The following is a 13009-nucleotide window of genomic DNA, read 5'->3' as shown; positions in this document are numbered from 1 at the left end:
GTCTTCTCTCTTAGGAGACCTTAATAAGATTTCATAGAAGACCTTCCAAAAGTCTCTGGAAAATCCTTCAAGAGGCCTCATAGAAGACCTTCAAATTGTAACTTGGAAGGCCTTCGAGAGGTCCTTTATTGGAACTAAAGGCCTTTGATAGGTTCTATGGCCAAAGCCCTTGCAAGAGTTTCCAAGGACACAAGACTTCAAGAGGTTTTCTAAAACCAAAAGGCTTTGAAGGAAAGACTTCCAGATTTGGTAGACCTTTCAGAGGTCTTTCAGACAGAGTTTCTTGCTGAAAACTATCAAGGTCTCCTCGAGGACCTTGAATTTGTTCAGGAAGTATTCTATGGTCAGAAGTTTAAATAAAGGTTAAAAGATCTGTATAAAGTCTAAAATGTCCTAAAAATATTCCCAGAAGACACTCAAGAGGTCTCATAGAAGAAGGACGACCTGTCACAGTTTTTTGATTTATTGACCTAGAAGGCCTGTGAAAGGTATTCTTAGATTTTGAAGAGTTCCCCATGGTTAAAAGACCTTCAAGAGGTCTTCTGAGACTAAAAGACCTTTTGATGCTCTTTTATGACTAAAGACCTTGAAAGGGGTGTCGATTCCCAGAAGACTCTATAAATTTATATCGAATTTATATCGATTGTGGCATTTAGAGATCTTCTGTGGCCAGATAAACTCCTTTTTAGAGGATCTCAGCGGTAAAAAGACACCTAAAAGCCCCCTAACTGTAGAAGACTTTATAAAGGCTTTGTAGTAGACTCTACTAGAGGTCACATGGAGGTCCTTTGTACCTAAATCTTTCAAGTGTCTTCTGGGGTTAGAGGACTTTTAAGAAGTACCCGTTTCACTTTTATACTTAGAGAACACTATAAATGTCTTCTCTAACCTACAGGAACCTGTAAACGTCTAGTGCACCTAGAAAATGTTGTTAGGATCATCTGTGCTTAAAATATCTTCTATAGGACTTCTGTACATAGAATATCCTTTATGGGCATATTCTTCTTCGAAGCTTCTCTGAAATTGTTCTATGCCCCCAAAAATGCCTTTAGAACAGGGCCAAGGCAAATGCAGCCTCATGAGAATACTTCCCTCCCCATTGTTACAAAATTGGGAGAACAGAAAGGTGCTACTCTCTTACATCAAGGAGGGGATGTCCGATCTTGAAGGTCAAACATATGAAAAAGTAGGGCCTACTTTAGAGATTTTTCCATTACTGGAGGTCCCAAATTCATATGTATGACCTTCAAGATCGTACATCCCCTCCATGACGGTCTTTTCTCTTACAAATCTCAAAGATATTTTCTTTCAAAAGAAAGTTCCACAAATTTGCCCAATGGCTGTTAATATCTCTCACTCCACCCCACAATGAACCACCCACACTCGCATTTCATGTGTGTGAATATATGTCTGTGTGTAAATACGTAACATCAAATATGTTGTTTGCTAATACCATTGAGTACTCTTACATGTGTTTCTAAGTACTCTGGTATCTCAATGAGAATGGTATAGGGGAGAGACAGTGGGGGACGGAGAGAGAGAGTGGCATGTGTTTGTTGATACTCTGTAATTACACTGGGAAATGGAGGTGTTGGGTATGGAGATGTTATGTGAAACCTTAGCATCTCCTCTCCTTCTTCACACTCCCCCCTCCCCCTCCCCCTCACACTCTTTTCTCTCTGCTTAATAGAAAAGTGACTATTTACATTTCATTTTTCCCCAGAATATTTCCACTCAATGATGCTTGAAGTTTCATTTTCCCATTTCGCAACGCATTTTTCTTCATTTGCCTTTGATTTTCACTTTTAATTCATTCAAATAATTACAGAGCGGCAAAGATGGCTTTGTGTGTGCCAGTGTGTGTGTGTGTGTGTTGTGTGTACGCCAAGAGTCTTTTCACTGCAGAGAGAACAAAGAAGACAAGAGTGACAAAGTGTGTCATTATCTCATTCAAGCTTGAAATCACAGAAAAGCCACCACCTGAGAGGGAGACAATGCATGGTCGGTGGAGAAGGGGAATTCTATGGAAAGTAATTTAAGGGATTTGCAAATATTCTAATCAATCAGTTTGTTGTTGTGAGAGGGAGAGGGAGGGGAGGGGGGAGAGAAATAAAATTGAGTCCGTCGCCAAGGCAATGTTATTTCTGAATAAGGGAATTAATTGCGGCGTGTGTGTAAATTAATTTCTTCCTTCGTTTTCTCTCTCTCCCCCCCCTTTCTTTCTCTCTCACAAATTCCTCTTTAAGCCTTAGAATACTCTTTGAAAACCCAATATCCATTTAAGTGTGCGGAAATCTCCTTTACATTTAGACAACATTAAAATTGGATTTATGTTTCATGGCAGGATAAAAAATGAAAGAAAAAAAAAATTACAGGACAGGACAACACAACAACAACAGCAGCAGCAAAGACAAGACAAAATATGAAATCTAATAAGACAGCTCAGTGCGCTGTGCAACAGCAACAATGAATTCATTCAATGTCAGCAAAAATTTCCTTCTTCCTTGCAGACCTTTCTCTTTCGCCTCGAAAGGGGTTTTGGAAAATAAACTTTGGGTGAGGCAACATTTTTCCAAGAAATGGAAACTTTGCAAACTACTGAATTCCTAACTAAATAACCAAACCAGGGAGAAGAACAAAAAAAAACCAGAAGAAAAACTCCAAGAAGTTCCAGTGCCAACAGGACGACAAAGTAAACAATGCAAGATCTTAGAAAAGGCAGAAAAAAACATCCAACAAGGAACCCTGAACTAAATGCAAAGAAGAAGTAAAAAGAAGAAGAACAACACCAAACTTAGTTAGCTTCTAAAATATGTATTTACGACAACAACAACAAAAAATGCCAAGGATAAAAACAAAAAACAACTGAAAAACAACTCTGCGTGGAAAAAGAATAACAGAAGAGCCAAAGTTTCCACTGAAACATGGCATTGTAAACTTGAGAAAAGAAAAATGATATTTTTTTAGCAAAAAAAAATTGCAAGACAAAGGGTATATTTTTTTATTAGAAAAAAAACGTAATAACATTTTGAGTTGTCCGACAAAAAAAAAAAAAAAAACAAAATATCACAGAATGTCAAATAAGGAGATGTTAAGGATTTGTCATTGAGATGCATTATTTCGGCTTGATTTCATTTGAGATATAAATATTAAGGATGTTTTTGGCGAAAGCTTAAAAGAAAATATGGATTTAGAAGACTCATATGCCACATGGAGTTTATTTTACATGAAGGGTAAAAAAGGAAAAGGACGCAGATTTAAGTTCGAGCACTTCCGTCAAGAATCTCATCTGTAATTGTATAATTTTTAATATTTAGTCCTGCAAGACATTAAAAAATCCAAGGTTTTTCTTCCTACCGGCCCTTACACAAATTTAAAAAAAAAAATTCTTGAAAAAAGTATTAAAAATTATAAAAGACTGCTGGTCCTTGAAAAAATCCAGGCTTCTTGTCCTGGCTGCTGGTCCTTGAAAAAATATTAAGAACAAAAAAAAATGCAGTTAAAAATGTTTTGCATCCATATTCTGTGTCCTGCAGGACATTTGAAAACAATCCAAACTAATCCAAATTTTTTTCTAGAGGTCCTTACAAAATATTATTCGAGTTTTTTGGTCCTGTTGGTCTTTGAAAAAAAAAACAAATTAAAAAAACCCTTGTCCTGTCCGAAAAATCAAAATTTTTGCTCAAGGATCGAAATTGTGATAGTTTATTAAATGAACAGGCCAGGAAATGAATGGAAAACAAACTTGGATTCTGATAAGTTTTTTCCCAGGATGAACTTATCAGAATCCACTTTGAAAAAATATAGGGTTGTTGTCCTGCAAGTCTTTAAAAAAATCTGAAAAATATTGTTGGTCCTCCAAATTTTGTAACACTAAACACAAAAATATAAGTCTTAAAAAACTTGCTATTGGTGTCCTTGTGGTCCTCTCAAAAAAAAACCTAAAAATATTTCGTTTATTGTCCTTCTGACCCCGGAAAAAAAATTTTGAACAACTCCCGTTGATCCTAGAAAAAAAAACCATAAAACATTCGGAATTGTTGTTCCGATGGTCCATGGAAAAAAATCGCCCATCTATGTTGGTCCTTGAAAAAATTATAAAAATTAAGGTTTTTGTTGTCCTGCTGGTCCTGAAAATCCACGTTTGAGTCACGAAATTCCTAAAAATCCAAGTCTTTAAAGAAACCAATACTAATGTCTTTGTGGTCCTTTAAAAAAACCTCAGAAATATTTCTTTCCTTGCTCTTCTGATCCATTAAAATATTTTTTAAAAATCCACGTCCCGCTTGTCCATACCAAATATTCTTTAAAAACTTTTGTTGGTTAATAAAAAGAAAAAAAGAAGCGGTTGATTATTAAAAACACCCCTTTTTTGTTCTATGAAACCTTGAAAAATTTCTTGTGATACTTAAAAAATTCCTAAAAAATCCAAGTCCTTAAAAATCTTGAAGAATCCAATATTGATGTCCTGCCAGTCCTTCAAAAAAAACTAAGTATTCTAAAAAAAATTCAGGCTTGTTGCCTTAAAAAGTCTCAAAAAATCCTGTTGATCCTTAAAAATCTTGAAAAATCCAATCATGTTGTTCTGCTGGTCCATCCAAAGAATCTAAAAATAAGTTCGTTTATTGTCCAGCTTCCCCCTGAAAATATTCCAAAAAAAAGCAGCCTTGTTGTCCTACTAATCCTTAAAAAATCGTCTTAAAAATCCTGTTAGTCCTTACAAATCTTGAAAAATCTGGTCTGGTATTTCCAAAAAAATCTTGAAATTATTTCCCTTATTGCCCTGCAGCTCGATGAAAATATTCAAAAAAATCCAGATTTGTTATCTTACTAATCCTTAAAAAAAGTTTGAAAAATTGTGATGGCGGAAGTCGCAGGCTCGTTTCCGGTCACACAAACGTGTCTAGTTCCGGTAATTAGCGGAAATTATGTAAATTTTATGAATCCTTTTTTTAGTAAATATATGGCAATTCTGGATTAATTGGAAGAAAACTTATATCTCCCTTTATTTTCGATTGTTGCCACTGACCGCTTATCGGGGGAAAAACAAGTAGCAACAAAACGCACGTCGATCCTAACTTAAGAAAAACAAGTAGCAACAAAACGCACGTCGATCCTAACTTAAGAAAACAAGTAGCAACAAAGCGTACGTCGTTGCTAAATCGTAAACAAGTAGCAACAAAACGCACGTCGATCCTAACTTGTAAACAAGTAGCAACAAAACGCACGTCGATACTAACTTCAAAACAAGTAGCAACAAAACGTACGTCGTGGCTAAATCGTAAACAAGTAGCAACAAAACGCAAGTTACAGGGACTGCAATGCGCTGCTTGTTTGTAACAACTACCAACAAAACGCACGTCGTTGGATCGGTAATGCGTTACTGGCTCGAAAACAACCAGCAACAATACGCAAGTCTCTGGAACTGTGATGCGTAAACATCTAGCAACAAAACGCACGTTGCAGGGACTGCAATGCGTTGCTAACATGTAAACAACTAGCAACAAAATGCACGTCGTAGGGACTGCATTGCGCGGCTAACTTGTAAACAACTAGCAACAATGCGCCTGCGTATGCAGTTAAAGGACTTCGGTAAGTTGTTGACACCGGATTATAAAAGGAAAGTAGAAAGTTGCAGGGGGGACAGTCGATTGAGAGTCACTAGGCCAACAGGAGTCTAGATCAACGAAGCAGCCTATTTTTGCAACTTCAGGTGAGTAAAGTGAAACCAAAGATCTTGGAAACGCGACCGCCGAAGCGAAAGAAGCCCAGGACAAAGATATACCTGAGTGAGTTATTAAAGCCACCAGGAAAAGGGAAGAGCGAGTTGTCAAAGCCGCTCAAGAACACCTGGGTCAAGTCCAGTGAGTTGCCGAAGCCACTGGGATAAGAAACCGGGGAAGCTGCTAGGAGTCCTCTTATCTCGGAGCCGGACGAATATTCGAGATCACTCCAAGGACTCTGTGTAATATCCCGGTTGTAAATACATTGAACTGAAGAACAATAAACCGGGGTGATCCCATATTAATAAAGAGTCGTATTTTCCTTACTCCCGTCGCTGACAGAAATAAATTTCTGTGACGAACTCTGGCCACCGTGAGCTAACCTCAGCAAACGGAGGAATCTGAGTCGTTACAGTGGCGCCCGAGCAGGGACCTGAGTAAGGAAAAAAAATCAGTACCAACAAGAAAGGGGGTCACCATCGGCATACAGGTATGTCAACAACGCTGCGGACCACCTGGGCGTACAGCCTACGTAAAGAAGAGCTGGGGAACTACCTCACCGAATTTGGCCTCGACGTAAATGGAACGGTAGACGAGCTTCGAAGGAGATTCGGCAAATTCTTGGGGGAGGAACATGAACCAGAGGAGTTGGAAAAGTTACTTCGGTACCAGGACTACCATGATCAACATACGTCCAGTAAAGACAGCAAGGCCAGCCTTTCCCCGAAAAGAACTCCAAGCTTGGCTATTACGAGCCCCAGTGGAGTTACAGTTCCGGTTCCGGGTAACAGCCCAACACGACCAACGTCCCCGATTGGCCGAATCAGAGCTCCTACCAACATCGATTTCCGGGCGGTGGCGGATCAAGTGCGAAAGTGGAACTTGGGATTTGATGGTGAGCAGGACCCATTAGAATTTCTCGAAAGAGCGGAGGAGTTAGCTGGAATGTACGCGCTACATATTGATATTCTACCCAAGATGATGCCAGAAATAGTGAAGGGTAAGGCACTGGTGTGGTTCAGAAACAATAACCGTCAATGGCAGACATGGACAGACTTTCGAGAGGATTTCCAGAGGTTCTTCCTGCCAACTCGCTATTTCGAGCGCTTGGAAGACGACATTCGGAAACGGCGCCAGCGTCCAAGGGAGAAATTTCGCGATTACTCGCTCGGAATGCAGAACATGATGAGACACAGCAACTACTCCGAGGAGCAAAAGTTGGAGCGGATTTTCAAGAACGCGCTGCCAGAATACCTGTGGTACATCCGGCGGCGTGACTTCCAGAGCCTGCACGAACTGATATCGATGGCCGAAGACTTGGAGAGTCTACCACCGTTAATGACACCATCCAAGGAACAACACCGGCGTTTAGATCCCGTTGACAGCCCACCAAATATACCCCGCCAGTCCCCGATCAATCCACGAACGGCGTGTCGGAGATGCGGACAAGACGGTCATTTCGCCGCAGGCTGTCGAAATGAGGGAATTTTATTCTGCTGGGAGTGCGGACGAAGAGGTATCCGTTCCATAGAGTGCTGTCGGAAACGAGCAGCGGGAAATGGGCACCGGACTCGCCAGGAAAGAGGGGAGACGGGTCCGCAGTTCGAAAAGGAGCCCCTCAATTAGACACGACACTCCACATGGAACCCAACAGGTTGGTGGCCACCGTTGGGATCGCTGGACGAAAAATCGCTGCCACGGTAGATACAGGAGCCACCACGTCGTTCATTAAGGAATATCTTGCAGCGGTACTTAGAGTCGAACGTATACCTTGCTCTTCTCTGGTGACTTTGGCAGATGGATCCCAACGAAATGTGGAACATGCTGTCGAAACAACTATTGAATTAGGCTGTCAACTTGTGCCCGCTCGTCTCTTGATCATGCCAGATGCCACGGAAGACCTAATCATCGGGCTTGATCTTCTGGCAAAGATCGGGGCTCGCCTGACGATAGCTGGGCTATCCTGCGTTTTTACAACGACTAGAGAAGCATCAGAGTCAAAGCAGCATTTGAACACCAGCATTTCGTGTAATTGCGGAATACCCGATCAACGGTGTCAGAGGACGTTGGACGGCCAGAACGTCCCAGAGGCTTCTGTGCCGGCAAAGCCCACGACTATAGAGGAGCAAAAACGGATCCAGAGCTTCCTAGACCAGGAACTACAGAAATTCAGAGATATTCATGGACCGTCTACGGCCGCAACGCACCGTATAGTCATGACAGACGACCGTCCATTTAAATTACGTTATGCGGCCCGTAACCCGGCTATGCAAGAAGTGATCGATGCCAAAATCAGAGAGTTATTGGCGAACGGATTTATTGAACCATCACATAGTCCTTACAGTTCTCCAATTACTCTTGCGCGAAAGAAAAACGGAGCTTGGAGACTCTGTATGGATTTTCGTCACCTTAATGCCAAATCCGACCCCGACGCCTATCCCCTACCTCGAATCCAGTCGATTTTGGACCGACTTCGAGAGGCAAACTACACCAGTAGTATTGACCTTAAGGACGGATACTGGCAGATTCCTTTGGAGGAGGACAGCAAGAAGTACACTGCATTTACGGTTGCAGGAAGAGGATTATTTCAATGGCGGGTAATGCCGTTTGGTCTGCATTCAGCTCCTGCGACCTTCCAGCGGGCTTTAGATCGCGTAATAGGACCAGACTTGGAGCCTTTTGCGTTTGCATACCTGGATGACATAATTGTGATCGGAAGAAATCTAGACGAGCACTTGGCCAATCTGTTGGAGGTGTTCCGAAGACTACGAGCCGCCAACCTTCGCATTAACCCTGACAAGTGCCAGTTTTTCCAGAAAGAGACGAGATACTTGGGTCACATTGTCTCCGAGCACGGCATCCGAACTGATCCAGACAAGGTTGCCGCGATCATGGAAATGAAACAGCCGCAGAACCCCAAAGAGCTGAGACGATTTATAGGCGTGGCGTCCTGGTACCGCCGATTTGTGCCCGAGTTCGCGACACTTACTCAACCATTGACATCCCTCTTAAAAAAGGGTAAACACTGGCGATGGACGGAAGAACAGCATACTGTGTTCGAACTACTCAAAGCTAGGTTGACTCAAGCTCCAGTATTGGCATGCCCAGATTTCGGTCGAACGTTCCTGTTGCAGACCGACGCCAGTGATGTTGGTCTTGGGGCAGTGCTGACCCAAGAATTTGTTGACGGTGAACGGGTCATTGCATACGCGAGCCGATCTCTGAATGGAGCGGAGAGGAATTATTCCGCAACTGAAAAGGAGTGTCTGGCAATTGTGTGGGGCATCAGAAAGATGCGGCCATACTTGGAAGGATACGAGTTCCAAGTTTTAACGGACCACTTGGCGCTGAAGTGGCTGAATTCGATCGAAAACCCCACCGGCCGATTGGCGAGATGGGCACTAGAGCTCCAGCAGTATCGCTACACTATACGATACAGGAAAGGAGGTCTAAATGTAGTCGCCGACGCTCTGTCTAGGCAGCCAGTAGAATCGTTGCAAAGGGCGGTTGCTGAAACATGGGATGTGTGTCCCTGGATTCGCTTAAAACTGGAGGAGATCAACAAGGATCCCAAGAAATTCCCCGATTATGCTGTCGTTGGGGACCAGCTCTACCGCCATATACCAAGACACTCGAGTGATGGAGAAAATTATACTTGGAAGCTGTGTGTACCCACCAATCTTCGGAACCGCGTACTTAGCGAAAACCATGACCAGCCAGCCGCAGGCCATCTTGGGATAAGAAAGACGGCGAGACGAGTTTCTGAGCGATACTATTGGCCCGGAATGATGAGGGATGTTGCAAGGTATGTGAGAAGTTGCATTTCTTGTCAACAGTACAAGCCTAGTCAGTTGGCACCAGCTGGAGAGATGTTACTAACAATCCCCGAGGAACCGTGGTCCATGGTTTGTGCAGACTTCGTCGGACCTCTACCCAGGACAAAACATGGCAACACGATGCTTCTCGTATTTATTGATCGTTTTTCAAAATGGGTGGAACTGGTGGCGTTGCGTAAAGCCACCACGGGTGCCGTGATCAAGGCATTTAGAGAGCGGATTTTGTCTAGGTTCGGTACTCCCAAAGTGTTTCTCTCGGATAATGGTAGTCAATTTACGGGTCGCGAATTAGGAAGATACCTTAGAGAAATTGGAGTTCGACAGCAGTTCACCGCACCTTACTGTCCACAGGAGAACCCAACGGAGAGGGCGAACCGGACTCTTAAGACGATGCTGGCACAGGTCTGTCAGAATCAGCATAATAAATGGGATGAATTTCTTCCAGAGATAAACTTGGCCATGAATTCGTGTATATCCGAAACCACGGGGCATAGTCCTGCCTATATAATACAATGTCGGGAACCGCGGTTGCCAAACACTCTCTACGATGAAGTAACGAATGGGACGGGTACAACTGGGAAAAGCTCTGAGGAAAGAGCGGAAGAACTCCGCGACGTTATTAAAATGGTTCGTCAACGAATAGGTCAAGCCGGAGAACAGCAGAGGAGATATTACAATCTGAGACGGCGGCAATGGAAACCCGCTGTGGGCGACTGGGTATGGGTACGACAACACCCCTTGTCAAAGGCTATTGAAAGCTTTGCAGCAAAGTTGGCCCCAAAATATGATGGACCCTATGAAGTGATGGGCTACACTTCCCCCGTGATTGTAAACGTTCGCGGTCAACAACGAAACGATGTGCGCAGGGCACACCTAAGTGAACTGAAACCTTTCGCTTCGGCAGAGACTTCCTCTTCTGGACGCGTTAACGCACCAGTATTGGAGGCGGCCACTAATAAATTTTCTGTTGTTTCTTCTTCAGGTGTAAAAAAGAGTCTCGACGGCAACATGGAAAAACGATCACCTGTACTAAAGACCAAAGCCTATTACAAACAACAGTGGCAGAACCAGGAAGATGAGGTTACACCAACGTCCAGCAAACGTATTTGCCAGGGCGTACCAGGAGTTACGCAGCCCAACCCAGTCCGGCTGGGAAGAACGACCATAGGGGACGTACCACGACCAGTGGCTATTGTTCGTCCCTTTAGAGTGCAGCAGCGGCCAAGCTCGCTCGATATAATCGAGATTTCGGATGAAGAGAACGCGGCAAACCCAGGTTTTATGTGGCCTCCAGTCAACGGGTCATTCGCCCTAAATACCGATGACCAGCCCACACCCCCCAGGCCGAGACATGGGTCCGCAAATTCCCCTACGCCACCGCAGATTATGTCGCCGGGATCGTCGATTATCATCCTCGACGAGGACTCCCTGTCTAGTGTAACGTCGCATGAATCCTTGCCAGCACCTATAATGTCCCCGGGATCTTCAATAATCACCCTTGAGGAAGAATCCCTCCCAGAAATGATACCGACCAGCATCGTTTCACAATCTGAAGCTTCGTCCGCAGAGGATAATTCCCAGGGAAACGAAATAGTTTCCGACCTCGTGGTCAGGGAAGGTACGGACAATGGGTACCAGGCCGAGCTTAGCACGTCACCAAGGTATGCTGATTGGACAGAGTCTGAAGCGGAAGAAAGCGGTTCTAGTAGCGATGGGGACCCGAGAAGAATGCGTAGCGTGGTAGTGGTTCCCGACGGCAGAAACTCATGGTGCCGGTTTTCATGCCGAGAGGAATTTTCCAGTGAGGTTCAGGTGGGACTGCAGAGACACATTCGGATGGGCATGGCGTTACGGGTACCTCGTAAACAGTACAAACGTATCGTGGAAGTCTGTGGACGCTCCTATAGACTGCTGATTAACAGACAAGGGAAGGTTTTCGTCAAAAGCCGTTGATTTCGATGAACCCGAGGAGAGGGAGAAGTGTGATGGCGGAAGTCGCAGGCTCGTTTCCGGTCACACAAACGTGTCTAGTTCCGGTAATTAGCGGAAATTATGTAAATTTTATGAATCCTTTTTTTAGTAAATATATGGCAATTCTGGATTAATTGGAAGAAAACTTATATCTCCCTTTATTTTCGATTGTTGCCACTGACCGCTTATCGGGGGAAAAACAAGTAGCAACAAAACGCACGTCGATCCTAACTTAAGAAAAACAAGTAGCAACAAAACGCACGTCGATCCTAACTTAAGAAAACAAGTAGCAACAAAGCGTACGTCGTTGCTAAATCGTAAACAAGTAGCAACAAAACGCACGTCGATCCTAACTTGTAAACAAGTAGCAACAAAACGCACGTCGATACTAACTTCAAAACAAGTAGCAACAAAACGTACGTCGTGGCTAAATCGTAAACAAGTAGCAACAAAACGCAAGTTACAGGGACTGCAATGCGCTGCTTGTTTGTAACAACTACCAACAAAACGCACGTCGTTGGATCGGTAATGCGTTACTGGCTCGAAAACAACCAGCAACAATACGCAAGTCTCTGGAACTGTGATGCGTAAACATCTAGCAACAAAACGCACGTTGCAGGGACTGCAATGCGTTGCTAACATGTAAACAACTAGCAACAAAATGCACGTCGTAGGGACTGCATTGCGCGGCTAACTTGTAAACAACTAGCAACAATGCGCCTGCGTATGCAGTTAAAGGACTTCGGTAAGTTGTTGACACCGGATTATAAAAGGAAAGTAGAAAGTTGCAGGGGGGACAGTCGATTGAGAGTCACTAGGCCAACAGGAGTCTAGATCAACGAAGCAGCCTATTTTTGCAACTTCAGGTGAGTAAAGTGAAACCAAAGATCTTGGAAACGCGACCGCCGAAGCGAAAGAAGCCCAGGACAAAGATATACCTGAGTGAGTTATTAAAGCCACCAGGAAAAGGGAAGAGCGAGTTGTCAAAGCCGCTCAAGAACACCTGGGTCAAGTCCAGTGAGTTGCCGAAGCCACTGGGATAAGAAACCGGGGAAGCTGCTAGGAGTCCTCTTATCTCGGAGCCGGACGAATATTCGAGATCACTCCAAGGACTCTGTGTAATATCCCGGTTGTAAATACATTGAACTGAAGAACAATAAACCGGGGTGATCCCATATTAATAAAGAGTCGTATTTTCCTTACTCCCGTCGCTGACAGAAATAAATTTCTGTGACGAACTCTGGCCACCGTGAGCTAACCTCAGCAAACGGAGGAATCTGAGTCGTTACAAAATTATGTTGGTCCTTTTTAAAAATTCTGAAAAATCCAATATTGTTGTCCTGTTGATGCTCCCAAAAAAACAACTTAAAAAAGCTTTAAAAAATCCTTTAGATCCTTGAAGAAAATCTGGAAAATTCGGGTGTTCATGAAAAAATTGTAAAATGAATCCATGCTGGTCCTTGAAAAAATCCAGGTTCT

At 43.4% G+C, this 13009-nt stretch overlaps 1 protein-coding gene across 2 annotated transcripts in view; it reads right to left on the bottom strand.

Annotated features, from left to right (window-relative positions):
• The window catches only part of LOC131805578 (spondin-1-like), a 124201-nt gene that overhangs the window by 94100 nt on the left and 17092 nt on the right, over positions 1-13009 (bottom strand). The window lies entirely within an intron of this gene.

Source organism: Musca domestica, unplaced genomic scaffold (genome assembly GCF_030504385.1).
Source record: "Musca domestica strain aabys unplaced genomic scaffold, Musca_domestica.polishedcontigs.V.1.1 58, whole genome shotgun sequence".
Taxonomy (NCBI): domain Eukaryota; kingdom Metazoa; phylum Arthropoda; class Insecta; order Diptera; family Muscidae; genus Musca; species Musca domestica.
Note: the sequence above shows the minus strand (reverse complement) of the source record. Positions and strands in the feature narration are given on the sequence as shown.